Source organism: Mustela erminea, chromosome 10 (genome assembly GCF_009829155.1).
Source record: "Mustela erminea isolate mMusErm1 chromosome 10, mMusErm1.Pri, whole genome shotgun sequence".
Taxonomy (NCBI): domain Eukaryota; kingdom Metazoa; phylum Chordata; class Mammalia; order Carnivora; family Mustelidae; genus Mustela; species Mustela erminea.
Window position 1 is genome coordinate 77,495,015 of NC_045623.1, and position 26,996 is coordinate 77,522,010.

The following is a 26,996-nucleotide window of genomic DNA, read 5'->3' on the forward strand; positions in this document are numbered from 1 at the left end:
TATGAGTTTCTAAATGCCAATTATGGGAACTCCAATTATGTAGATTTTGAGACTGAGGAGGGAAAAAATAAGATGATCCTGGAGCATCTGTGGTGCCATGAAATAAAGAAGTGCTAATCAGCAACAACAACAAAACAACAGAGTTATGTGAAATACAAGAGCTATCATGATGGATGTCTCAATGGTCCAAGCTGGAACAATTTCAGACCTCCCCCAAAGGATATAATAGGTCATAACCAATAATAAATAAATAAATAAATATCCATGAGTTCATATTGATAAAAAGAAAAGTAGAATAATATGGTTATTTAATGAGGAGAAAGGACAACTCTTCTTATAGAAGAATTGTAATTAATATATATAGAGGAATTGTGGGAGATATAAAATCACCATTGGAACACCACATCCATAATTGCTGACAGTTGCACGAGGAATCCTAAAATTAGTGAGTGAAAGTCTAAAGAGAAACAGACATTTGCAATGGTTTATAGTACCCTCCCCCAATATTTGCCAACTACCAAGGGAAAAATAGTAAATTTTTAGTGGAGAAACCTGGATGCCACTTCCTTAACCAAGGGATCAAGGTTAACATTACCAGACACCAGACATACTGACATTGTGACCCCTTCCTTGATTTGATGTACTGAGAAGGTACATCATTTTGGTGGTATTCTTGCTGAAAACCATAACTCCAATCTCATCATGAGAAAACATCAGATAAACTCAAATTGAGGGACAGTCTACAAAATACCTGACCAGTGCTCTGTAAAAGTGTCAAGGGCAGAAAAGTCAAGAAAAGCCTGAGAAACAGCCACAGACCACAGGAAACCCAGGAGAAAGAACCAAATGCAACGTGCAACGTGGATTGAAACCTGGAGCAGAAAAAGAACATTAGTGGAAAAACCAGCAGAATTAGAGGAAAATGTGTAGTTAATAGCATGGTACCAGTATCAGTTTCCTGGTTTTGATCATTGTACTGTGGTTACGTGAGATGTTAATTAACATCAGGGAAAGCTGGGTGAAGGGTATGTGGGAATTCTTCGTACAATCTTTACTATTCTTCTGTAAGTCTGAAAGTATTTCAAAATAAAAAGAAAAAAAAAATTGGGAGAGCTTTTGATGAACTATCTCCAAGGAAAGAAACAGAAGCTCTTTTGTACTATTAGGGAGTAGCATGGACACCTTAAGCCTGTATATGAGAGTTGTTTAGAAAAGTGTCTTGCATACTACCTCACCCCCCATGTGATTCACTGCACTCTTGGGACTCCAACCTGAGAATTACTGATGGGACCATCTGACCAACTTATTTGAAGACATTCTGTTTTTTAGAGACATTCTTTAGCTTTTTCTAGATCGTACTTTGGTTTTGTATCCTGTCTCAACTAGGTCTTGGAAGTGATGATGACTTTAAAATTCTTTAAAAAAAAACAAACCAATTATCTTTATCTTTCTAAGAAAGGAAGAATTTTTTTCCCTCTTCTCTTCTTTTACTGACTGTGATCATTGGGGCCCAGGGGTACAAATTGGCAGTTCCTCTTCTAATTCAAACACTTTCTAGCCAACACAGCTTTTGTCTGATTGTTTGTTTATTAGATTTGCAGGGGAGCATGATTGCTATAGCTCTCCTTTGCTTACACTACACTGTTTCAGACTCTTATGTTATTTGTATGGCCCCCGAAGGCCATCTGAGTTTTGGATCCCAGGTGAATGTAATAAGTTACATGTAATTTGTGGTAGTTGTTCATGATCTTTTCTAGTCAGAGCTCTTTTCCCATCTGACTGCAATTTCTAATCCTGTTCCTATGGATTGTTTAGATTCCTCTTTGCAGTTGTGGCCTCATATCTGCATTTTATGATTTCCCTATGTTTGTTCTTGCAGCATTTTTGGGTGGGCTGTGGGCTGCCAGAAAAGAAACTTCCCCCTTCCTTTACCTCATAGACACATAGACTTTATTTAGCCAAGATATGCAAACTGCCCAGAAGCTGGGTGGTCACATGGAAAAGGGAGTCAGGTGGCCTGTCTCAGTGTAGGACCTGGAGTACCCATTTGGGGCACATGACTGCCATGTCACTGGCTGCCCCATGTAGAATTTTATGAGGTCTGAGGAGCTTGTTTTTTTTTGCTATATCATATTCCTTTTGCACTAGAAGTTTCCAACATAGGAGGGACTTATCTAATCACTTGGCTTAATGCTTCCTTTGGAGAGAATTCTTACCAACATTGGGCTCTCCCAGCTTTTGAACTCAAACTCAGTCTGGTAAGGCCATATCATCATCTGGGAGTAAAAGGAGAATCAGACAGACTCCAGGAATTGGTCAGCTGTGCAGTCTCTGCCTCCAGCTTTCTGACATATTAGAAAGCCCCTGTTCCCGTACCTTCCAACTCCCTTTCTTGTTCTGACTTTAACCAATGGTATTTATGTTATACTGTTAATAGACTGAGTCTATGAACATAATTTTTAGACTCCTTCATCTGTTAGAATATCTCTATATCACATTTCTTCTGTTGGTATCTGGACCTGGCAAAATTTGATGAGACCACAGTTTTCTCCAGCTGAAGCCAGCAGTAATTTTTCACTAGGATTTTCAGAAGTACCTATGGAAATTTAAAGAGGTGCATATACCAAGGTCCTCCTGTAGAAACTTGGGAGAACCTATATTTTTCTAAAACTCTGTAGGAATTTTGATATGCAATCTTAAACAGGATCCTCAGGCTTCCAGGGACTTTAACTCACATACTTTCCTAATTTATCTTAATATATCTTTTTTTCTTGTTCGTAAGTTGATGACTATTCCATTAGGGCATTGATTCTAGACAGGGTCAGAGATTTTTTCCTGTTGTAGAAACACTTCTGCTGGAGAGTCTGTGAACTTCCTGGTGACATTCAGCATCTGCCATAGATCCATGAGGTCCCTGATGGGTCTCCTCACATCTTAAGGTTTAAATGTTCTAAGGTTTTGTTGTTATTGTTGTTGTTGTGTGTGTGTGTGTGTGTTTGTGTGCATGCATGCATACTTGTGTGTAATGTGCATATGTGTGTGGATGTGTGACTTTAGATCCCAAATTATTTACTTTTAGGTAAGCAGAAGCAAGAAGGGGGACACACCTTGGCCTTGGCTGTTTTTTTCTTTTTTCTCTTTTGTAAACTATCCCATGAAGTCCCCCAGACAAGCTGAATGATTTAAAAAGAAGAAGGACTTGAGCCATCCTAGGATATTGTTCAGCTCTAACCAGTGACATCTTCTCCAAGGGATTTGGAAGAAAACCATCATTAACTTCATTTCAGTGTCTTCTTAGGCATCACAGAAGGTCATATGACCATACCTCTGGTGGGCAGGTCACCCTTTCTGGCGTGATTTGGTAACTTATTTTCTGCCTTTATCATATCTTCCTTCTTTATCTTTGGAAGAGGAAAGACCATGAGATGGGAATCAAATGAACCTAGAGTTTAATCCTCATCTCCTCATCTGATGATTATTTCATCTGCCTTTGGACAAAAAACAGAAGCCTCACCTTCATTATCTGTAAGCTAGGGCAGAAATCTGGCTTTGATGGTTGTAGTAAGGATCTAAAGTTTACAAAAAAGGAAATCAAGGCAAGAAAGGATTAAGCAATTAACTCAAGGTCTACAGAGTTTGAACCCAGATGGTATGACCCCACTCAGAACCTATCTGCTCAGTCCTTCTGCCATGCAGCTCTACAGAGAGCCAATATGAACTTCTTATCTGTCTCAAGATGACCCAGTGTAGAGGTTTATAAAAATACTGTCTAGTGTCCTACATTGGAACAATTCTTGAGTTAGGTGCTTGGGATATTTTCACTTTGGCTGTGAGCCTGGTAAGGAATGCTGGCAGTGCACTCTGCAGGTGACCAAAGAGAAGGTGGGCATGCACATGGCCATCGGCAAAGAGGGATTTGGATGGGCTTTGGTTTTCTGGCCCAATAGGAGGTGTTTATAGTTACTGCTTTAAAAAATTAAAATTACTACTTTAAAAATGAATGAATGAATGAATGAACTAAATATTTACTAAATGCCATAACAATGGGGGAATTCCCAACAGGGTGCCTGGAACATAGTAAGCTCTTCATAATTGCTCATCTCCATCCTCTCCTCCTCCTCCTCTGTTTGAATTTAGCTTAATCTGTTATTTCTTCCCCATAAACTGAGGTCACTATCCTTTCCATTACATTATTCTTAATCTCAATCAGGTATTGGTGAATACTAGTTTTAGGGTGCTATGACTAAAGTGCCTTTTGAAGAGTGATGTGAGACTAGAAAGGATGGAAGATACTTTGGATGGCAGAATTGGGTCCCAGATGTCAGGGTAAAATGATGGACTGATTCTCACACTATGAAATATAATGGAGCTAAATGTAAGGTCTTGTTATGGGGCCCAGAAAATTAATTGCATAAGTGCAGAATGGGGGAAATGTGTGGCTTAGCAAGCGTGAAAGATACTTAGGAGATGAAATTGGTATTTGTATTGGTTAGGGCACAGATTCAGTTTCTGTCCTACACCTAAAACTGCAATGGTGTAAGTAAATGAAATGTGTCTCTCTCTTTCACAAACTGAGAATAAGCAGTACAGGGTGTAACAACAGCACCAGAAACCCAGGATCCTTCTATCTTGTTGCTCCACTACTCTTCATACACAAGGCTGTCAGGTTCCCATTTCCAGTCACTGGGAAAGTCAAGAGGGAAGGGAGGGCATGATCCTTCCTTTTAAGAGCAGGAGTAGGAAATGCTACAATTCTCATCTGCTTATATGCCATTGGCTAGAACCTAACCTCCTGGCCACATCTTCCTACAAGGCAGGCTGGGAAATGTAGTCTTTAACTAGTAGCCTTGTTCCTAGCCTTAAAAAAGTACTGGTAGATAAGGAGAGGAGAATGGATACTGATTGAATCAGTAAGAGTCTTACAATTAAGTCAATATAATATAATATTTTATATATATATAGCACAATTTGTTTGCAACAACAACAAAAAAAGGGTCTTGGGCAATATTACATTGTGTTGATAAAAGTGTAGTATCTTGTAGAACTGGGGTTAGCAAACTTTTTCTAAAAAGAGCCAAACAGTAAATATTTCAGAATTTGCAGTCCATGAATGGTTGCAAATTATTTTCTGCCTTTTTTAAAAATTTTATTTATTTGAGAGAGAGAGAGAGAAAGCAAGCATGAGTAGGGGGAGGGTCAGAGGGAAAAGGAGAAGCAGACTCCCCACTGAGCAGGGAGCCCATCCCCCAGTGATCCCAGGAGCTTGGGATCATGACCTGAGCTGAAGGCTGACACTTAACTCACTGAGCCAACCAGACACCTTGCTTTTGTTTTTTACAATCCATTAAACATGCAAAAACCATGGATTATTAAAAAAAAAAAAAAATCCTTGCACCAAAGGAGTTTGCCAACTCCTACTCCAGAACAATGATGGTGATAAGTCTGGGACCAAACCTTAAGATGTGTAAGAATGTGTTCAGAGTTAGTGTCAGGTTGGAAAAGGACTCTGGATGAATTTGCAAGAGCAATTATTGAAGGCGTTATTTATTTTTAGTTTGGAGAAGCTAAGATTCCTGATGGCATTGTCTTTGGAGATTTGAACCACAGTTAAATAGTGTGTATCCGAGGGCGCCTGGGTGGCTCAGTGGGTTAAGCCGCTGCCTTCGGCTCAGGTCATGATCTCAGGGTCCTGGGATCGAGTCCCGCATCGGGTTCTCTGCTCCGCGGGGAGCCTGCTTCCTCCTCTCTCTCTCTCTGCCTGCCTCTCTGCCTACTTGTGATCTCTCTTGTCAAATGAATAAATAAAATCTTAAAAAAAAAAATAGTGTGTATCCGAAGGGCAGAACTAGAATCACTGAGAGGACCCACGAGAGACTGACTGCAGCCCAGCATAAGGAAGGACTTTCTCATTTATGGAGCCCTTATCACTGGGCACTATTCTAAGCTCTTTACATAGATGGTCTTGCTTTGTTCTTAATAAGTCCCATCAGATAAGTGCCATTCTTACCTCTACTTTCCAGGTGAGGTAAAGCAGCATTAGAAGTTTATCTAACATGCTCAGGCATACATACTACTAAGTACTAGAGTTATACTAACCACAACTCTCTACTCCCTACTCCCATGCAAATTAAATGAAATTAGATATGAATGTAGGTTAGCAGCACCAGGCACAGAGCAAGTGTTGTTGCAGGTGATAATCATTATTATACCCTCTAGGAAGTACTCTCTCTCATCATGGTGCCTGTATTGGTTTCTAATGGCTACTGTAGCAGATGACCACAAACTAGGTGGCTTAAAACCAAGTATTTGTTTGCTTAAAGTTCTGGAGAACAGAAATCTGAAATCAGTTTCACTGGGCTGAAATCAAGGGTCATCAGGGCTGTGCTCCTTCCAGAGCCTCTAGGGAATGACTCTGGCCCTTGTCTCTTCCAAGATTTTGGTGGCTTTCCAGTTTGTGGCCATATCACTCCAGTCTCAGCCTCTATGGTCACACTGCCTCCTCCTCTATGCCCTCCACCTGCCTCTTAAAAGGATACTTTGATTACATTTAGGGCCCTCCCAGATAATTCAGGATAATCTCCCTATCTCAAGATCCTTCAGTTAGTCATACTTTTTGCCATATAAGGTAATACTCAGCGTTTCCAGAGACTAGGAAGTGGATCTCTTTGGGGGCTTAACACAATGGAGTTTAAGCAGAGATGGGGTAACCACATTACCTTAACACTATTAGGGAAAAAAAATCACAACTTTATAATATTCTATGATTTACTGATCAAAATCATAACATCTACTTTTTCTTGTGTTTTTTTTTTCATGAAGATAGAATATATTTTGTATAAGATATGATTTAGAAGTAATATTTTTAAAAAGTAGTCTCAGTCTGACATTATACATTCTTTTCCCTATTGATTGAAAATTCAGTTTTCAGCAAATGCTGCACTTGAATCTGTTACTTGACTTTATTCATTTCTGTTCATCCATTTTGTAGGTTTCTGTATCTATGCTATATACTGTTTTATTTATGATAGTATTAAAGTATATAGTTGATCAATTCAATCCCCCCCCCAACCTTCTTTTTCAACTTTCTTGGCTAATGGCTCTTCTACAGTTTTCTTTGTCATTCTGTATTTCAACTTTTAAAACTTCCTCATCATTTTAATGTGGTTGTGGGAAGAGAGGAGATAGATAGAATTCTAATTGTCTGCCTTCCATAATGATCCTCTCATCCAATTTTTTATTCTAGTGATTTTACTTACTCATTCTATTGAGATTTTCATTTTTCTGTTGTTGCAATCATATGAAACTTTAATTCCTGATATCTCTGTCTGTCTAATATTTCAAAACTTCTCACAATTAAGCTTTACAACCACATTATCAATTATTTTTATACTTAACCACACCTTTTATTGGCTTTATTCCGCATTATATTTTCTTATATAACATATCTTCTCCTTTCTTGAGTTCATTATTCTGGCTTTTTTTTTTTTTTCAGAGTAGATCTTCAAGTAATTTTTAAAAAAATTTAATAAAGGAGTATTGGGGTGATATAATTTCTGTCCTTGAACATGCCTTTCTTTTGTCATCACATATGAGAGAAATTATAGTTTGGCAGCTGGTAGAATTCTTGAGTTACAATAATATTCTCTTAGAATTCTGTAAAAATTGTGCCACTGCCTTTGCAGAGCATTGAAGATGAGAAGTATGATATGCAGTCTGATTTTCTTTTCTTTTAAGCAGCCTGATTTTTCTCCCCTATCAGGAAGCTTGTAGTTATTTCTCTTTGTTCTTAGAGTACCAGCTACATCTAGAATTGGAAATTCTTTCAGTCACACTGCTGCCTAGCACTTAGACTTTCATGATCTAAGGCCTAAAGTCTTTCTTCAACTCAAGGAAATGATCTTTTTCTTCTTTGATTATTGCATTCATGAACTATGCTGTCTCTTTCTGGAACTCCTGTCAGGCTAATTTTGGATATTCTGGATCTCTCTGTTATATTTTGTGTCTCCTCTGATTCCTTAAACAATCTTAAACAATCTTTTCCTCCTCATCTCCTCCTCCTCCTTCTTCTCATGCCCAAATGAGCTGGGGGCTTGCCCCAATTCAGCCTTTGACTTTTACCCTTATTAGGGACAAATTTTCCACTTTCCAAAGGTGCTGTGGAATGATTGTCAACGACCAGCTTGTTCCTGATGTCCTTTAATTTGCTTCTGAACTGATGCCCATGACCTTTTGTTCACTCTCTGATCCTCTGAGCTTGGGATTTTCCAGGACCCTTTTCTGGAAGCCTATGCACTTTCTTCTTAGGAAGTCTGTGCAGGACATGGGCTTTTCAGCACATCCTCACCTACATTCCATCTACTTCACATCTTCTGCATATGTTCCAAACTGCTGACTTTATTGATGGCATCTTTCTCTGGTTCCCAGCACTGCCACTCGGATTTTGGTTGTATAAATTTTTCCTTTGGAGGAGTGGAAGTAAATGTTATGTGTCCACCTAACCACCCCAGAGACCCAAAGCTCCAAGGTGGAAATAAGAGGAGAATGAAGCATTGTATGGATTCTGGACCAAATGACCTTTCAGCCTCCTCTGGCTCTGGGAGGCTTTTCTTCCAGGTCTAAAGATTAAAGCAGCATAATGAAAGGTTCGAGAATCAGCTTTCACAAAAATGTTCCCAGAGATAGGGTTTAATTTGGTCAGGAGAACAGAATGAGGTGAGACAAATGGCGGGTCACATTAAATGTGCTGAGGAGAGGGCAAGAGGGACGAAGCTTAAGTCAGAGCCACGGTGACTCAGATTGATCACTGCAAAGGCCACCCAACTCTTGAAAAGTCGTGTGATATCATGAGGCATTGTAACACCAAGTGAAGAAGCTTCCTTCCTTCTCTGGTAGTTTTCTGGTGGGTCAGGGCTGCTCTGTTTAAGGGAAGAGGATGGACTGACCTGCCTTCTGGGTTCCCCGACAGCCTTGGGATATTATGATTGTGACACCTCGGTTCAGGGGACGTTGGATGGGCAGGAAAGAACAGCAGCGGATAAACTTCCAAGGGTGAAAAAATCTTGTCTTCACCCAGCCTTACTGACAATTTTATTTTTTTAACACGTGAGAGACTGTTTTTGTCAGGAACACTTTCTCCAAATCTTTAAAACCCAACGGAGATATCTTTAGTTTCTTCCCCAACATGCTGGGAAGAAGAGGAATTTCAGCGGCTCCCTATCTCCCTGCTGCTGGAGGCAGCTCTGGCTCCCAGCCTGGCTAGAGACTGTCCACATCCCCTAGCAGTCCCCTCCCTCAGGGCTGGGTACAGAGAGAAGCTGGGAGAGGGCATGGGGCCAGACCAGGGAAAGGAGTGCAGGGCTCCCTGTGGTAGGTCTGAGCCTTGTCACATTGCCTCCTGGGCTCGGGTCCCTGGTGGCCAAGGGCACGGGAGAGCCAGTTCCAACCTGTGTGGCTGGTGACATTTCCGGCTGCCAGTGTCTAGCCAATCGGGGCCCGGCCCAGCTAGCTAGGGTGATGACACATGAAATATGATAATTTTCTGCTAAAGAGCCCTGGAAGAGAGGAGAGAAGGGAGTGTGTGTGTGGCTGGGAGGGCTCAGCACAGGCAGTGCCTGCCACGAGGTGGGAGGGGAACAGCACATTGGTTTTAGTGGTTTGCCAAGGGAAGGAATGGGCTCTGATGCTAGGGGGACATGCTAGAGGGACATGCCCCAGGGAGTGGCTGTAGGAACACCAGGGTTGCTCTTTAGGTAATCTGTTCCTGCTGCTGCTGCTGCTGGGTGGGACCAGAGGAGAAGCAGCCAGTGCCATTCTGGAGCTCAGGGGCTCCTGGATGAAAAAAGAAACTATAAAGGGCATTTTCTCTCCTTTCAGACATAAGTGAGGTTAGGAGTTTTGGTTCCTTCTTGGTGCTACCTCTTTAAAAACCAAAACAAAATTGGAATAAATACCATCTGGGTGGCTGAAATACTTAATGAATAATTAAAAAAAATGGGGGTTGGGGATTATCTTCCCCCTCCCCCACTGCATGTTTCTACCTCATGTGCTCAACCTAGCCCTGGGGAAAAAAAAGTGTTGTTAACAAAATCTCAAAGAAAGGCCTAAGTCTGAATCTTAGAGACTCTAAAGGTTCAGGCAGTAGTTTTGATTCCAGATTCTGGTTGGAGAAAAAAAAAAAAAAGTCTTGGAATAAGATCTGGTCCTAGATTATATTATACTTTAAAAATTGTGCCAACTCTTGAGGGGGCACAAGTCCCCACTTCCTTCAGCCTCTTTGGCAAGCTCCCTGGTCCTCGGACAGCAGTTAGGGGCTTGTGAGGGGTGGCAGGCGTCCCCCGCATTGCCTGACCCCGTCAATGTGTGTTCAGAAGTGAAGGATCATAGTGTTTACGTAACACACCGATCAGTCACCGAGGAGCGCATCACTGCAATAAATGTGTCTCTAGTTTTATACCTTGCATTTGTCTTCTCCCTCTCTTTCTCTGTATTTTGTTAAAAAGGCACAGATAAATGAAATCATCATCACTTTGTGCAAGCCTGCCCTGTGGCTGTAGGCATGGGACTAGCCGCCTGTACTTGGAGGAAGAGCTATTCAGAAGTGGTAATTGGTGTACTGTATCTTTAAAAGGTTAAAACCCCTTTCAAAAAAAAAAAAAAAAAAAAAGGTCTGGACTCATAGTGGAAAAGACAAGCAAGGCATGGGTTGGCTCTGGATTCAGCAAACAGCTGCTGATTAGATTCTGTGTCTGCAGGCTGAATTTATTCCGTGTTTTTCAGCAGCAGGAATTCAAGAGGGATGCTACTGTTTGGGTTTCTGATCGTGATTTATATTTATTCAGAGGAATAACAGAGGGTGGATCTGTTCCCGGCACGAGCATGCTCACAACCCGCCGACTCTCCCATTATCCAACTGCCTAGTTTGGTGCTTCAATGTACATGTACACGCCGTGTGCACATGTGTGTATACAAACACGCGTGCATGCCTGGATGGACGTATGCACGCACGCGTTATTTTTTAAGGACAATTCTTCCAATAAGGTCTTTACCCCTCACTTGAAACAGGTGTTCATGAAAAAAATGCACAAAATCCCGACTGACCGGAATAATTCATGAAGAAGGGGCTGGATCCGTGGGTCAGAGAACACAGGACCAGTTTGCCATCCCAAGGCCGAAGGTAGGGGACTCTGGATTTTTATTCGGCGGATGGATTCCTTGCGCTGGATTTTATTTATTGTGCTTTTGCCTGCGGCCGCCACGGGGAAGTGGAATAGCGGGCTGCGATTCCGTCTTGTCGTTGCCTTTCTTGGGCTAGGTGGCCGGTGGGCGGCCCGCGTGGCGTGCGGTGCCCTCGGTGGGCTGAGCGGCTGCTCGGCCTGGTGCCGGGGGAGCGGCGCGAGCCTCAAGTGACCCCCGCGCGTCAATCCGGGCGGCCGCCGCTGTAACCCTGTGCGCGCCGCGCGCTCCCCGCTCGCCCGCCGCCGCCCCGCACCCGCGCCCGGGCCACCGGCTCGCTCGGGAGCCTCCGCGGCCCGGCGATCGCCTTACCGCCGCCGCACCTGCGCTGCCTGCTGCTGCCCTGGCTGCCGCCCTGGGAGGGTGCAGGGCGACCCAAGCGGGTCTCTGCTGCCTAAAAGGAGATTCGTGGTGGTGGTGGGGGTTGCTGGGTGCCAGGGCAGTGGAAGAGCTTTCCCTTCTCCCCTTAACTCCCCCCACCCCCCGCCGCCACTCCATGTTCCTAAAGCAGAACCACCAGCTGCCTCCCCTGCAAACAAAACCAAACAGAAACCAAACTCCTGCTCTGTTGGGGATTCTTGCCGTACGGCTAGCAAAGCGGGTGCCCCCCTCTCCAAGCTGTGCCCCACATTTTACCATCTTTCAAAATTAGAAACACGGGTGGTGCTGAATGGCCCCGGCTGAGATTGCAGGGGCTGCCTGGGGACTGCTGAACGTGGCAGACAGTCTGAACCCGCATAGGCTGGGACCCAAGTGGTGTAGAGGAGCGGCGAGGCCAGGCGTTGGTTTCGGTGAGCGTGGCTGCATCGGTTTACATTGCAAGTCAGGACAACTTCTGTGGCTCTGCCCTCCCTTGAACTTTGGGGACAGTGGTTTGCAGGCCAGAGGGTCTGTTTCTGGCAGCCCTTGGCATTTTCACAGCAGCAGCAACCAGGTGCCCCCGCCCCCCAAGCCCCCAAGCCACATCGTGTGCTTCGGTTGTGTTAAAACTGGCTTGCTTTCTGGGCTCTGGGTGTGGGTGGTGGTGGAGAATGGGGTGTGCGCTGAACTGAGCTCCACCGAACCTTCTCCAGCCCTTGTCTGTCTGATTATGTAACCCCAACTAATGATCAGACCGTGCGCCCGAGCAGCTCCCTATCGTTTCCCGGTCCTCCCCCGGACTGAAGGATTTGGGTCCCACGTTTAAGATGTTTTTATGTAACCATGTGTACGCCGGTGGGGGTGGGGGGGGGGAGCAGGGAGAATGTGGGGAAAGGTGGAACAATTTGAGCAACTTCTGTGAAACACACAGGGGCAAAGACCACGTGTTTATTGGGGACAGGGTGGCTGGCATTGGCTTGGGATTGGTATTGATCTGAAGACCCTCCCATAACCCTTTCAGCTAGTTATTGCTTGTCTGAATTTTCCTCTGGTCACCCCCCACTCCCCTACCCAGAAGGTTGGAATCGCCCCTGCAAGGCCCCTAGCTTTCTCACTGAAGGAACACAATCCTGAATCCAGGGCACCTGGCCCAGGCTTCTTGCTTTAGGTCCCAGCTGTTCTTCATGCCTCTGGGAAGGCAAGGGTTTCAGTTTTGCTCTGGGGTTGGGCCGCCCTGTGAGGCTTGAGAAAACCCCAGGCCTGCTGAGCTGCTTGGCCTTGGCTTTTTATTTATTTATTTATTTATTTGAAAGACAGAGATCACAGGTAAGCAGAGAGGCAGGCAGAGAGAGAGAGAGGAGGAAGCAGGCTCCCCGCTGAGCAGGGAGCCCGATGTGGGGCTCGATCCCAGGACCCTGGGATCATGACCTGAGTCGAAGGCAGAGGCTTTAACCCACTGAGCCACCCAGGTGCCCCTGGCCTTGGCTTTTTAAAACTGTGATGACTTTGGCAGAGGCCAGAGACCCTTTGTATTCTGGCACTAAAATGTTGTGGGGTTTTTTGGGGAGATAGGAGAACAGCTGTCCCAACGAGATATGGAGATCTGCAGGCAGGAGGGGAAGGTGTGTATGACACTTTGCTCTCTGTTCTCCCCCATTCTGTTTAGTGAAGGCACCCAGAAGACACAGGATTGTCACATGGGGCTCCTTTATCACACCCCGTAGCACCTCCGCCGGGGGCTGTTGGGTAGACTTGTTAATTTGATGGGAAATTCTGGCCTCTTCAGGTTCACCTGGTTTATTTCCCCCCAGCACCCCCATGTTTCTGCTGTAAGAGGTAGCTACTAATGTGTACACATGGCAGCAGATCAGGCTGTGTTTAGCTGGCACTGTGCTTGACTCGTCTCTGCCCATTGTGTTGCTGAGGCTGCCACCCTCCTTGCAGTGGAGAAGGGTGTGCTACTTTTGGGGCCCCAGCCAAGTGGGCTTTTGAGACGTTGACTGTGTGAGAGGTCCAGGCAAGAGGAAGAAGATGCATTTAGTCTGAAGTCCTGGCAGATTCCAGGCCCCAGCTTGATGAGAGATAGCCTAGAGAAAGCCATGTAACAGCTGGATAGCTTCGAACTTGTCTCCCACTTCCTGCTCTGGGAGTTTCTGGTGCCTTTCTGGTTCTTTTCTGTCTCCGTACTGTCCACCAGGGAGGTCCTGACATGCTGTCCTTCGGACCATGTTTGCAAATCCGCAGAAGCCCAGAAAAGGTGGGGCAGGGAACACTGGTTTCATGAACTGGGAGGGCTGGTGTTTCTGGTCAGGCTCGGCTGCATGTTACTGTGTTTCATCTGTAACGTGGGTATCCTCATCATAGCCTTACCAAGCCCACTGAAGTATCTTGAGCAGAAAATGCCGTGGGTTAAAAAGTAACACGTGGTCTGAGGCTAGCCAGGGTCAGGATAATACTGCAGCAATCTGAAATTCACATTTGTACAATTTCACTTACCCAGCTGGGTTCCTAGTGGTAAACCAAGAGAGATGTCATAAGGTCCATGAGCTACAGTTCATAGATTTTGACCACTGCAGGTCGTTTCATACTTTCTTTCTGGAGTCTTTGTGTAAAGTTCTGAGGGGCTTGGTTTTAATTTGCCAAGTACCCCTAACAAATTGGAAGAGATTGACACAGTATGATACACGGGTTGTTAGTGTTCTTTTGGATAAATGCCAGTAAGAAGTACTAGTGATGTAAGAAACAGGAAATTTAAAAAAGGAAATAAAATTTAAAAGGCACAGGAATTAAAAGCATAGAAATGTAGGGCTATCTAATCTAAGTATTTAATATAAACAATACAGTGAAATTTTATGTATTTTGATAGGTCTTCCAAACTCTGAGTTGTAGCCCAGTAACTGATGCTCATCATGACCTTTAGGTGTCAAGAACAGTGTGAATGTGTGTCCAATTTAAGGAGGCATGAGATTTTATAGTATACCCCAAATGCTTTTTTTTCCCCCAATAATGCTTAAAGGAAAAATGCATTTATGAAGGATAATAGAACCCTTGAGGTTTCTGGATAGCCACGGGCTTTCTGATCAAAATTATAACTATGTGGCACTCCTGTTGAAATTAATTGAGAACTTTATGACCTTTTGGTGAAATTTAGCAGGGAACTATTATGCTGGTATTAGCAGTGCTTACGTTGATCTACAGAACATACTGAGAGGGAAACACGGGAGACCCAACAGGCCTTCTTGTGACTGGAGACCCACTTATAGTCTTCCCACTTGGGGACTTGAGTGCTGGAATTGATTCGAAGAGACCCGATGATAGAAAAGACGGAGCAGGAGAGGTCACCCCTAGTGGCATGTGTCTCTTATGTCAGGGTAGACACTGTGCACTCCCCACTACCAATGTGCTGTTGAAAAACTAGACAGAAAAGTGAGTTCAGGATGTCACAGCAACTCTCTCATTCTACACTGTGGTGTTAATATGCCATTCAGACACTGTGCTCAAAACTGGAAGGATATCTGAGTTACACCAGCAGGGCTAAGCTTTGCCTAACCCAATGCCCATTTCCCGAGTTAACAGTTTTCTCCAAAAACAAATTCAGGAGGAAAAACAAAGACAGAGGGCAGTGAATTGAAGGCTGACACTTTTTAAAGAGTATTTCTGAATCTGATGTATATGTCAAAAATGTGAAGACTCTAGCTTAAAGTAGCAGAAGAGTAGTGGTTCAGTTTCTAGATGCACATAAATTCATCATTTTGGGAAATCATTTGTAGACATTTTGAACTTGCCAAAACCACCCCCCCCAACAAACAAACAAGCAAAAAACCCACAAAACCTGTTGACGACAGGCCATTGAATATGATCAGAAATGCTCAAAACTATCCAGAAGTTCCATCTACATAAGCAAAGGATTACTGATGTACTAAGGTAGAGAAAAGGGTCTTCTCCAAAATCAGGGGGCTTGGAAGACAGAGGAGGTCATGGTAGGACGTGACTGAACCCCATTCCCCAAAGGGCTGCCCATTTGGGAGCTCCCACTTGGGAATATGTGCCTGGGCCGTGGATCCAGCTTGTTGATGAAAATCATACACATGTGCACAGTGATTCTTCCGCTCATTACCAAGTGTTACAAAGTACCAGGCGTGGCGGGCATTCTTGCAAGAAAAAGGGCAAGAATGGGGTTTTCCATCTACAAAGATGTGCAGTGGAGATGAACTGAGAATGCCCCTTAGATTAGGACAGTGATGCCAGGCAGAAGCCCAGGGAAGTTAGTCTCAGGAATCTTGGAAACTCTCCGAACACACATGGGTCCTCGAATTGGGGCTCAGGGCCAACTTTTTGAAAAAACGAGTAACGCGTGCATGGCGAGTAAGCAAATAATAGCAATGAAGAAAAATAAAAGTAGTGTTATAAGTACAGAACATGCTCTGCTGACCCCCTGTCATCAAGGTGAGTCTGTTCAGCCATTCATGGGACTCCCAGGCTTGGCAGTGAGAGGCTGAAGCTATCTTAAAGATCGGAGGAGCCCTGATAAAAAGGCACTGATTGAATTTTGAAAGGAGAAGAATTCTGAAAACCATCTCAATCAAGAGTCAATACAGCAGACCCTTGATGTTTTGGATGGCTCCATCTCAACCCTTCGGCAGATCCCCAAGTTTGCAAACAGCAGAATATTTGCATAGGCCCTCAGCTTCCTTCTGAATCACGTTTCTGGCCAGAGAGGAGCGAGTCCCAGGATTCTTCCCAGGCCACCGGATTCCTTGTCTTTTCTTTTCTTTTCTTTCTTTCTTTTTTCTTTTTTCTTTTCTTTTCTTTTCTTTTTTTTTTAAAGATTTTATTTATTTATTTGTCAGAGAGAGAGAGAGAACAAGCAGGGGGAGTGTCAGGCAGAGGGAGAAGCAGGCTCCCCACCATGCAAGGAGCTGATGTGGGACTCCATCCCAGGACCCTGGGATCATGACCTGAGCTGAAGGCAGATGCTTAACCGACTGAGCCACCCGGGTGTCCCTTCCTTGCCTTTTCAACATGTACTCAAAGAAATAAAGTTTCTCTCACTTTCAGAGAGTTTCTGTTTTCCTGGCGGGGAGCTTTCACAGGGCTCCCTCTCTAACTGAGAGGAACGCTCTCGCCCTGTAGCTTTGCGAAGCAGCCTTAACACTTGGCTTCAGGAGAAGGATAATTGCTCCGAGGGGTTGTTCACAAGTCGCTGAAAAATTGGACGTTGAAGCTACAAACTCCAGCCATGGCGGAAGTTGCTAAAAAAAAAAAAAAAAAACCCACATAGGCGACCTCCCAAACTCCTTGGGTTCATTGGCCCTCAAGGTGTACTTAATACACTCTTAGCGACTTCCCCTGACTGTCAGCAAATCTTGAAGCAAAGAATTGGGGCACCATACAGTTGAGGCATGTGATAAAGGACTTAAAATGAGAGCATCACCCCTGAAATCTAGGCAAGAGAGACAGGACGGAGCCCTTTGCTCCATGTCCTCATTTGAAAGATTTCAGAGTTTCGGAAGATTCCAGGAGATTGAAAACAAAACCAAAAAGCCAGCATTGTGATTATGATTACATTAAATAGACGCGTCAGAGCGAATGTTCTCTGGAGGCTGGGCCTCACTGTACCTTACTGGAGAGTTCCTGCAAGGATCTTTCTGGAGTGATTTGGGTGGAAGCTCTTAGAATTTGAAGTGAGTTTAAGAGCTCCATGAGTTATCACTGAGGAGAACATCTTTGCCAAGCAACTAGGAAAGATGGGGCGGGAACCGCAGCCATTTGTTACAGGAGTGTCTTACTCCATTTTTCTCTATGAACTTCTTTTTAAACAGCGTTGATAAAATAGCTACTAGATTGAAAAGAACACTTATAAACTATATAAAGGTGGAAAGGGACTTACCAGTCCACTTAGAAGAAATGTTACTCTTGTACCACTCCTCGAAGAGCTGTACTCCCATCCGTCCTGTCCCATCTCTTTCCTTTTGGGATAACCATTTTCTGGAAATTTCTGTTTCTTTTCCCTATGCTTTTTCTTTATTGTCTTACCCTCTTCTGTTTTGTTTCTCTAAACAGTATCTCCAGTTGTGTATGTCTGAATTTTATATAAATGGAATTGTTCTGTTCGTACCCCTGTGTTCTTATGTTCATAGCCTGTACGGACCACCTCTCCAGCACTGGTTGGGACACAAGTGAAATATTCCTGTATCTTTTGGTGGTAAATTGCTGATTACCTGACGACCCGTTTGCAACCTGCCCCCCACCCTAAGTGGGTGCCATCATGAGACCTCTTCAAGTCCCTTCCCCTTCCTGAAGGAAATCACACCTGGCCCAGCAGGGGGTCTTGGGACCCCAGCTCCCACACTGCTTCTGGGATCCCCTCTGACTGACTGGTGACCAATAGCTAAAAGTATCATTCCTGGATTTGTTCATGTTTTTGAGTGTAGCAGGAATTTTTTCGCTTTGCTGAACTGTAATAGTCCACTGAATGAATATATTGTGGCTCACATATCCTATTAGGAATAAACGCTGAAGCTACCTCCACTTTTTTTTTCTCTTTTAAATAAAGCTGCTGTGAATATTCTTGTTCAAGCCCCACCCCCTCCAGCAGGAGAACATGTATATGAGTTTACTTGGGGAAGATACAGAGGAGTACAATTACTGGTCATAGACTGTGGGCCTCTTCCATGCTACTAGACTAGTTCAAAATTAATTTCCATTATGTTATGTGAATTTCACCTCAGTAAAAAAACTAATTTCTGTTGTGGTTGACCAGTTTCTATACCCAGCTGCAGTATATAATTGTTGCTTTTGCTGTGTATCCTTGCTAGCACTTTATGTTTTGTTGGACATTGTCAGAAAATTTTTTTTCAATTTTTAAATTATTATTATTATTTTTAATTTATTTGACAGAGATCACAAGTAGGCAGAGAGGCAGGCAGAGAGAGAGAGGAGGAAGCAGGGTCCCTGCAGAGCAGAGAGCCTGACGCGGGGCTCGATCCCAGGACCTGGGGATCATGACCTGAGACAAAGGCATAGGCTTTAACCCACTGGGCCACCCAGGTGCCTGTCAGAAATTTTTGCCAGTCTTGTGCGTGTACAATAGTATCATATCTGCTTTTAATTGTATACATTTGATTACTCAAGGATTTCAGTATTTCTTCATATGCTTGTTGACCTTTTTTGTTGTGAGTGTGTGTGTGTCTGTGTGTGTGTGTGAAGTGCCTTTTCAAGTCTCTTGTCCATTTATTTAAAAATTCGGTAGTTCATCTTTTTCTCATTTATCTGTGGAAGTTATTTATGTATGTTGGAAACTATTAGTGTTGGAAATACCTTCTCCTCATTTGTGGGCTGTTTCTGGATCTTTTTTTTTTTAGTATTTTAAAATATTTTTATTTTTAGTATTTATATTTTTAGTATTTACTATTTTAGTATTTTTAGAGTGGCAGAAATTCTGATTTATTTTTTTATCTTTCTTTTATCACTGAACTTTTTGTGTCTTTTTAATGACATCTTTCCCAATGGCAAAGTCACAAAATAGTCTCTTGTATTGTCTTCTTCTTCTTTTTTTTTTTTTTTAAAGATTCCATTTATTTATTTGACAGACAGAGATCACAAGCAGGCAGAGAGGCAGGCAGAGAGAGAGGAGGAAGCAGGCTCCCTGCTGAGCAGAGAGCCCGATGCAGGGCTCCATCCCAGGACCCTGAGATCATGACCTAAGCCAAAGGCAGCAGCCCAACCCACTGAGCCACCCAGGGACCCCTCTTGTATTGTCTTTTAAAACTTTTAATTTTGACCCTCATGGTTACTATTTTCCCTTGAGAATGATGTTCTCTATGGATTTGATACTCTTTATCAGGATAAGGAACTACCATTCTTCAGTAGTTTGCAAAGTGTTTTTTTTTTTTTTAAATGAGAAATAGATCTTTATAAAATATTTTCCCTCTATGTTTGGGGAAAATTTATTTAATTTTTTTCTTCCTTTAATTTGTTAATATCTGATAAACTATTTTTCAGTGTAAAATTAATCTTGTTTTCCTAGAATAAACTTGGTCTTGGTCATGGTGGATTCATTCTATGACTTGGTCATGATGGATTCATTTTGTTATATGTTGCTAGATTTGTTTTGCTATTATTTTGTTGAGAAGCTGTATATCTGTGTTCATTCATGAGTGTGTTAGACTGTGATTTTCATTTCTCATATTATCCTTGTCAGGCTTTTTGTATCCAGTTCTGCTAGACTTGTGAAGTGAGCTGTAGAATGTTTTCTCTTTATCTCTTCTCTAAAAGAGTTATGTACGGCTGGTATGCTTTCTTCCTTGGAGATTTATAATCTTTGATTCGGTTTCTTCAATAGTTATTGATTTATTTTCAGGTTTTAATTTTTTTTCCTGGAATTTATTTATTTATTTTTAAGGAATTTATCCATTTGTCAGAGTTTTCAAAATTTTTACCATAAAGTTATTTATAATATGCTTTTTATCCTTTTAAGCTCTGTAGCGTCAATGGTGATACATCCCCTTTTCATTTATATTACTGTTGGGCCATCTGTATTTTTTGGTTGAATACCTTTTGCAGAATTTTGTCTATCTTATTAATCTTTTAAATAATCAGTTGTTGACTTTGTGATTCTTTCTATCATTTGTTTTCTAGTTCATTAATTTCTACACTGAGTTTTATTAATTTCTCCATTCTAACTTCTTTAGGTTGGATCTGTTGTTCTTTCTGAACTTCTTAAGTTGAATGTTTGACTTTTTTCCTGTTATGAACATTATAGGTTATGTATTTCCATTTATTTATCTGAGAGAGAGAGAGAGAGCATGAGAGTAGGGTGAGGGTCAGAGGGAGAAGCAGACTTCCTGCTGAACAGGGAGCCCAATATGAGCCTTCATCCTGGGACCATGGGATCATGACCAGAGCTGAAGGCAGATGCCTAACTGACTGAGCCACCCAGGTGCCCTGCTTTTACCGTTTTGATACTGATTTCTAACTTAATTGTTTCATGGATGGTAAATGTTATTTGTAAATTTTATTCCACCTTTTGTATTTACATTTGTTGAATCTTATTGTGTGAGACTTAGTACGTGGTCAGTTTTCGTAATGTTGCATAGATTCTGTCATTGTTCGATATAGTGTTCTGTATAACTCTATTGGATAAAACATCTTAACTATGTTGTTCAAATCTTTTCTGTCAATATCTGGTTTTCTTCTGCCTGATCAGTTAGTCACTGAGAGAAGTGCATTACAATCTCCCACTATGATTGTGGATTTTTCTTTCTCCTTATGGTTCTGCCAGTTTTTTGTTTTATATATTTTATGCCTTTGTTAATATGTACCTACATACTTAGAATTGTTTTATCTTTCTGGTGAATTGGATCTTTAATAATGGAGTAGTGTCTGTTTCTCTAGTGATTCAATAAGACTTTAAAGTCTATTCTAACTGATATTAATAAAGTACTATTAATTTTGCTTTGTTTACTATTATCTGAGGAAGTCTAAAGTACATTTTTTAGAATTTTCTTATTTCAGTGTCTGCTGGTGACAAGTTCTCTGTTTTTCTTCACTTGAAAATACAGTAACTTTACCCTTGTTTTTGAGAGCTAGCTTATCGGGGTAGAATTCTAGGTTGACAGTTATTTTCTCTCCAATAAAATGAAATTATTACTCAAACATCTTCTGTTTTCCACCAAAATCTTCAAAATCTACTGTCAGTCTTATGTTTCCTTTGAGAATAACCTTTCTTTTTTCTCTGACTACCTTTGAATGTTTGTTTTTTTGTCTTTGGTATTCTACATCTTCTCAAAGATGTACCTGAGTGCATATTTCTTTTACTTTCTTAAACCTGGTACTCATTAGACTTCCATGATCCATGGGAGAGAATCATTTATCAGTTATGGGACATTCTCAGCCTATCTCCTCAGGCCACAAAAGATGAACGTCAAGGTCACCTTGTTTGGCAGAGATCCTCAAACTGGCTTCAGGGCTTGGCTTCTGTTCTGGGTTTCGGCTTTTACTTACTCTTCGTTTGCTGAATACATCTTACAAACTTTGTAGCTCATTAGTCATTCAAAAAGGTATTTCTCTATACTCTCCAGTTTTCTTTGTTGTTTTCAGTAGAGTTGTGTACATATCTGGTCCACAGGGTTTATAAGTCAAAGTGTACAGTTTTCTTTAACACCGTAATAAACCTTAACACTTGCTAAACATGAAAGACCATGCTGAGTCTATTAACAGGATGTATGTATTTATATATATTTATTTCAATGGGTAGTCTATTCTATGATTCATTCATTAGATATGCTGGTTTGTTCTTGTAACGTACCTTGCACAGGTTCCTTCCAGGCTAAGACAGACAACTTACTGGTGCTAATGGATGGAGTATGGATGTTTTAAACGTGTCAAGAAGAGTCTTACCGGAATGGAAATGAGTGACACTGAATAGTTAACAGTTTAGCCTTTAAATGGAGGCGTTCATCCACAGCTAGGGGATTAGTTCTTCTTTCTTGGTTACTTGGGAGAACTGATGGATTTTTAGCTCATTTTCAGTTTCACACATGAACTGTCCTGTTTCACAGGGCATTTCTTCTGGATGCAGCTTCTTTTCCAAGCCTGGAATAAGTTAATTAGGCTTAGAGAGGGTCTCCTTGCTTTCCAAGGGCTAAATGCTCAGAACTGCTACCTTTTCTCTTCTGGATCGCTGGGCATTTGTTGTTGATGTTGTTGTTGATTTTTCCCCATTTTGAGCCAGAGTCCCACCTCATGCTACCCTTACCTCCTCATTCTTAGTTTGTTATTGAATGATAGGTCTTCCCACCTCGGGACCAACTCTTTTTGGGGGGGGGGAGAAAAAAAGTGCAAGCATCCAGTTCTCTAAGAGTGGTTTTCTCAACTTCCAGCAAGCAGGACTTGGAGACAGCTGGCATCCCCAGACCCACCTACCGCCCATGTGGCTGGGTTGCGCTTGGCTGAACTGAACTTGCATTCTTTTTGGCTGAGGGACTTTATAACTCTCTGTTGCTAGGAGGAGTTTGTCCAAAAGAGCACTGACTGGTTACTCCCATGTGGTTTACTCCTGGGCAGGTGGGCGCAGCTGCTCACTTCCTGGTGTATTTCGGAGCGAGGGGCTGTTGGGTTGTCATTGTCCCCTTCCCTTCCTGTGAGCCTGCTAATAGTGGGGCATAGCAGATGGACGTTCCGGCCGCCACGGGCCCCCTGCAGGCCCACCGGAGGGAGCCGTGCCAGTCTCTTCTTCTGTCCCCATTCCTGCTGCCTGCCTTGCCCTGTTAACTTCTGTGTTCACCTCTCATCCGGCTGAGGCCGGGCTGCCCCTGGCATTAGCGAACCCAGCTGAAACTGGCTGGGTGAAGGCTTTCTTCTTTCCCTCCATCCTTTCTGGGGTTTCAGATAGTAGGGTCTCCTCTTGCCGCTACCCCAGAGCAGTGTAGCATTTGCTTTCCCTGTTCTCTCTACCTCCTTTTCTCCCCTGCTGTAGCCCCTCACCCCAACCCTATTGCCAAAGGTTTTGGAGAGAACAATTCAAGGAGGAATGATATTTTTCTTGGACAGAGACACTTGACCGCCCTTCCTCCCAAGGCCAAGTAATTCTTGGAAAGGTGTTTCCTCTTTTTCATCTAATATATGCATGCTTTCTATCTGGGAGGCAGAAGCCACAGAGGAGCCCAATGAGAGAGCCCCGTGGGCTTGCCAGCCTTCTCTGTGGGTCACTGGCCAGTTTTGCTGAACAGCTGCCCCTCTGAAGTAGGCTGAGAATCAGTCTCCCTGGATGTCTGATCATTTCCACTAATTTGTAATGGCAGTGCTGGAAATGCTTGGGGCTCAGGGGCCTGCCACTAGCTTGGCATGGACAGAGAGAGAGTAGGCTTTCAGGAGAGAGAGAGGAAAGGAGGGAGGGGGAAAGGAAAATCGGAGGCAGGGAAGAGGGGAGGGAGGGAGGGAGGAAGGAAGGGAAAAGACAAGCACACAAGGAGGGAAGGAGGGGAGGAAAGAAGAAAGGGAGGAAAGAAAGAGAGAAAGAAAAGAAAAAAAAGAAATAAGCAAAAGAAGCAGAACATACATAACTCTCGTTCTGGAACCCACAGCATCTCAGGGGGACTGGATGACATCAAGTCTCTTTTTGAAATTGAGCGTAATATACATATAACAAAAGCCACCCTTTTGCGTATACAATTCAAAGAGTTTTGACAAACATCTCCAGCCACGCAGCCGCACCACAGACGACGATCTCCGTCATGCCCTACAAGTTCCTTAGTGCCTATTTCTTGTCCGTTCTTTCTTCCCACCCTCTTCCCTTTGCAACCACCACTTGGGGTTCTGAAACTAGAGTTCTGCGTTTTCTAGAACTCCGTACAGATGGAATCTCACAACAGGTGCTGTTACGGCTCCTGACTTCTTTCACTCTGGACAGTGCTTCTGAGACTCATGCCTGTCCTGTGCACCATCAGCTCGTTCTCGCACGGCCCTGCGATGCTCCCCCACGGGGAGGCCACCATTTCTCCACTCACTCGCCCGCTGATAGACATTTGGGCTGTTTTCTGCTTTGAGGCGACTGTAAATAAAACTCCGTAACATTCACAGACAGGCTTCTGTGTGTACATACCTTTTCATTTCTCTTGGGTAAATACTTAGTCAAGTTTCTTACTTGCCTCTCCAGCAATTGGAATGTCCGTTCTATCCATCTGTGGGCCTATCAGCCTGTCGCCAGGTGGCCACTTCTATTTCCCTCTTTATGAACGAGCTAGAAATAATAAAGAGATGTGGATACCTCCCCCTGTGCTAGCCCCTCATGTATCCTCAAACATCGTGTTCTGATTGTCTATCTATTTGATACCCTTACTAGATTAGAAACAATATGGCACAGGATGGAGGGCGCAAGCCTTGGAGCCAGACTGCCAGAGTTCACATCCTAATTCCGTTACATTCTGACTGTGGGACTATGGACAAGCTCCTTAACTCAGTTTTTTATCTGCAAGATGGGTATATTAAGAATACCTCCTGGGCCGCCTGGGTCTCTCAGTGGGTTAAGCCTCTGCCTTCAACTCAGGTCATGATCTCAGGGTCCTGGGATTAAGCCCCGCGTCGGGCTCTCTGCTCAGCAGGGAGCCTGCTTCCCCCCCTCTCTCTGCCTTCCTCTCTGCCTACTTGTGATCTCTCTCTCTCTGTCAAAAAAAAAAAAAAAAAGAATACCTCCTGAATGGCATTTTGAAATATAGATAGATAGAGAGATACACACTTGAGCCATAATAAATACTATTCTGTTGAATAACTTGACAAATAGGAATATCAGGGTCTGGAAAACACATGGTGGGATCTCGTCTTAGCAGCTCATGATGGGACTGAGCAGTTCCATCAGCTGCATCCCAGCATCTGAGTTCCCACTGGGTGACAAGCACTGCCTTCATACTGGGTGGACAGCACTCTCTTCCCCCTTGTTATCTATCAGCTCTTCTTGTAGCTGGGGCTCTAGCTGCTTCCTTTCAATTCTTGAATTAAAGTTCTGTTTTGGTTCTCTTGAGTGTTTATTATGCTTTGAGAATCGTAACTATAAGTTGCAAGGGAATCCCACTTGTTTGCTTTGTCCCCATTACTGCCCCCAGTTCTGGGTCTGTGTCCATCAACCACTTGGGAAGCAAGGCCTGGAAAGGCCCCTCCCACACTCTGAGAATCTCATACCCTGCTTTGTGTGAAGCCTCATGTATCAAAGGCCTGAAGGCTTTATATTGATTAGAGATATGGCAAGGCGGGAACAGGCCCAGATATATTGTCCTACAGTTCTATCAAGGATGTAACTGTTAGGACCTCGATAATAGCCCGGGTTGTAGGTGCCCCTCCTTGACCCTGTCACCTCTACAAGCCAGGAACTGAACCTGTCTTTGAGTGGTGACTCTCTCATTGTGGTGAGGGCTATGAGGCCCACTGAGTACATGATTGGAAATGAGGACTCAGCCTAACAGCCCTGCTTTCCAGGAAATACTTTGTAGGTCTGTCCTTTTTCTCTCCAAGAATAAGATGAGTATGGGCCAGGGTGATCAGAAGAACTAGAGAAATCAGAATGTGGGATTGATTTTTGATATTTGCCAAGGTGAAAATAATGCTTCCAAAGCACAGTCTTCTGTGGGTCTGTGGGGAGTGTGTCTGGAGTCTCGGGGCTCTGAACAATGCATTTTGGTAAGCACCTTTTACGGGGTGCTCGAGGTCAAGCATGGTGTTAATCTCAGTCAGCACTGTTGAGTTGGAAGATGACGGCCATCTACCCTTAGAGCAGTGATTCCCATCTTGGGGTGTTCTGATTTTATAGGTCTGGGGTGAGTCTTGGACTTTTGAACACGCCCCCAGGGGTTTTAATGGATAGCCAAGGCTAGGAATCGTTTTAGAGATAAGGGCATTGAGCCTTCGGAGGTCAAAGTCGTTAGCTCAGTCACTGTGAGGGGAGGTGCAGGATAAGAGCGTGGGCCCGTGTGACTGCATTGCTTGAGACCGGGCGCCCCATTCTGTGTGTTGATCAGAAAGGTGTCAGCACCTGCTCCTGGTGCCAGGCAGGAAATAGTCAGTAGGGACACAGAGATGCTGATGGCTTTCTTAGTGTTTCCGGGCTGACCCAACACTCTTTAGGAACTCAGCACATGTGTGCTCTGAGGCTGAAAGGCTTTCAGGACAGAAAGTCGCTGGCCCTGGCTCCTGGCCCACTCAGAAGGGGAGTACACCATCCACCCGCAGCTTTTGGGCCGTGCCTAGGTTGGTCACATCTGGGTCCAAGAAAACAAGGGTGGATTTTCTTGATTTTCTTTTCTAGTGTGACCCCATGCCTGGCCATGGGGTCTTTCCCGAGCAGAGCAGGATGGGAGACAAGTCAAGTAAGGAGTGATCTTTCTCATCCTTTGCTCCAATAATAACTGTGGCAATGGGACTCTCAGGAACTAAGTGCTTCATGCACGAGGCCCCGCTCTAAGGGCCTGACATAAGTGATCTAATTTTATCCTCCCAGGCCTCCTGGGCAGTACGTGCTACGATTACTCCCATTTTCCAGACAGGGAAAGTGAAGCCCAGAGAGTTCAGTGGCTAGAAATGGGCGCCGTCCCAGGTGGTTGGAGCCTGGGGCTCACTCCTCACCCATCAAACCAAACTGCCTCCCAGGTACCCTGTTTGGCCTTGGGTTTTAATTATTTCAGGACTGTCGTCTGGTGATAGATTCACTTCAAGCGCGCAGGCATCTCTCCATCTCACCATTTCTTGGCCCCGAGCTGGATTCGTAGCAGGTCTTCAGGAAATATGAGCAGGTTGATGGATTCTATTTTATTTCCATTGATTTTATTTCTGAGGAGTCTGCCGTATCACAAGGCTGTGATCATCGTAAGTGTGTTCCAGGAACGTGACTGTTCCTGTAAGCTGGAAAGGCTCCT

The 26,996-nt window shown here is 43.6% G+C and overlaps 1 protein-coding gene across 5 annotated transcripts in view; it reads left to right on the forward strand.

The window, feature by feature from the left end:
• HIVEP3 (HIVEP zinc finger 3) overlaps positions 1-26,996 on the forward strand; it is a 454,163-nt gene that overhangs the window by 83,690 nt on the left and 343,477 nt on the right. For 3 of the 5 annotated variants that reach the window (XM_032361513.1, XM_032361514.1, XM_032361515.1), the window contains exon 1: positions 10,152-11,173. The gene's annotated coding sequence lies outside the window, so the exon portion shown is untranslated. Of the gene's footprint in view, positions 1-10,150; positions 11,174-26,996 lie in introns of those variants that run through there. The other 2 variants (XM_032361509.1, XM_032361518.1) reach the window with 2 other exon arrangements.